Genomic DNA, 1919 nt, shown 5'->3' with positions numbered 1-1919 from the left:
TAGTTTCTGCCCTGTGGATGTCTTCTGCCGCTTCTCATCTGGCTGTTCGTTCTGGCATTTATTGGGGGTACGTTGCCCAGTCTTTGCTGGCCGATTCGAGTCCCTGTTTTCGTCCATGCAGAAGGGTGCCAGTTGTCTGGAGTTGCTGGAGTCTATGGAGCGCCTGGTGGTGTTTCTGTCGGCCATCACCTTTGTTCCTGTATGGTGGGCTTCTGCTGTGTCCTGTGGTTCCTCTGTTGCTGCCCACCGTGTCCTATTACTACGGGATTGGATGTCGGACGCGGCCCCGCGTTCCTTGGCTTTGCGGCTGCCTTTCTCTGGTGCCCGTCTGTTTGGTGTCTCGCTGGAGGTGATTCTGCAGTGCTCGCTTCGGCAGCGCATATACTATAATTGGAACGATACAGAGAAGATTTGCTTGGCCCCTGCGCAAGGATGACTCGCTACTTCGTGGAGCGTTCCTTTAAAGTATACACATGGTCCCCGAGGGGTGCCGGGTCTGGTCCGCGGCGTTCCTGACTGGACCGCCCTTTGGGATGTTCTCGCTGATCCCGCCACCTGGCCTTGTTGCACGGGGTCTGGACTTGTTCGTACGGATGTTCCCGTTCTTGATGGAGGCCCTCCTGATGGTTCTTCCGTTTGTCCTGTCGGGTTGGGTGTTCTCCACGCTCGACCTCAGGGATGCGTGTCTGCACGTCCCGGTGGCTGTGACGGTTCGGCATTTCCTGCGATTCTGCCTGGAGGATCAGCGCTGGCCATTCTGCGTCCTCCCCTTTGGTCTTCGGTCCGCCCCCCGGGTGTTCACCATGGTGGTGGCTCCCTTGGTGGCCCATCTACATCTCCTGGGGGTGTCTGTGTTCCCGTATTTGGGTGTCTGGATGGTTCAGGCTCCGTCCCTGGAGGTTGTGTCTCGCCACCTTCTCTTGTCCGTGTCTGTGCTCAGGGACCACGGGTTTTTGTTCAACTTGCATGTATGTCGCCTGGAGCCTGCGACCCGGAGGACCTTCATCGGTACAGTGTTCGATTCTGTGTTGGGCGGGGTGTTCCTGCCGGACGCCCGGATTCGTCGCCTCCATTCCTTGCTGTGGTGCTTGTTGTCCCGAGCCTCGGCTCCCATCCTTCAGTGGCTGGAGGTTCGTGGCCACATGGCTGCTTCTGTTTTCAGTGGACTCCATGGTTAGAGCGTCAGACCCTGATGCGGGGGTCTAGCCCGGGACCAGGGTTCAATTCCCCGCCTCGGCGGGTCTTGGGCTCACTTTTCCACGGACCTGGTAATTTTTGTTGGGCCTGGGTTCCTCTGCGGCCTCTGCTGTGGCATGTGCAGCGGTGGGTCCCCTTTACTGTCCTGGACTTTGCGGTTCCTGTTCCTAGGTCTCTGGATGTTGTGTCTGCTCTCCGTGGTGGCTGGACCCCTCCCGCCTTTCCGTGGGGATGTTGTTTCGTCTCCCTCCTCCTCTGGTTGTGACCACAGATGCCTGCGCCTCGGGCTGGGGCGCGACTCTGGCCCGTTGGGTGGTGCTGGCGCGTTGGCTCCCGTCGGAGTCTCGCAGGTCGTCCAACTGGAGGGAGTTGTTTGCAGTGGTGAGGGCGCTTCGTTATTTTCGTCTTCGTCTGGAGGGTTGCCATGTCATGGTGCGATCGGACTACACAGTGACTGTGGCATCTCTGAATCTCCAGGGGAGGCCCCGCGGTTCTTCCCTGAATCTGGTGGCTTGTTCCATCTCGGCTTGGGCGGAGCTTCTTCTTCTGGCCCTGTCTGCTCCACTCGTTGGGGGTGTGGTCAATGTGGTGGCGGGCTCCCTGAGTCGGTGGTTTCCCTCATCTCTGTCCCTGTGTTTGGCTCCCGGGCCCTTTCGGATGCTTTGCCTGGGGTTCGGGACTCCGGCTCTGGTCTTGTTTGCCTCGGGGTCCGATGCCCTGGT

At 59.4% G+C, this 1919-nt stretch overlaps 1 non-coding gene across 1 annotated transcript; it reads left to right on the top strand.

The window, feature by feature from the left end:
- Positions 1-360: 360 nt before the first annotated feature.
- Positions 361-467, top strand: LOC144756899 (U6 spliceosomal RNA). The gene has a single exon (XR_013595387.1). It is a non-coding gene; the product is annotated as a U6 spliceosomal RNA (small nuclear RNA).
- Positions 468-1919: the final 1452 nt, after the last annotated feature.

This window comes from Lissotriton helveticus, chromosome 5_1 (genome assembly GCF_964261635.1).
Source record: "Lissotriton helveticus chromosome 5_1, aLisHel1.1, whole genome shotgun sequence".
Taxonomy (NCBI): Eukaryota; Metazoa; Chordata; class Amphibia; order Caudata; family Salamandridae; genus Lissotriton; species Lissotriton helveticus.
This window is presented reverse-complemented; position numbering and strand designations above follow the sequence as displayed.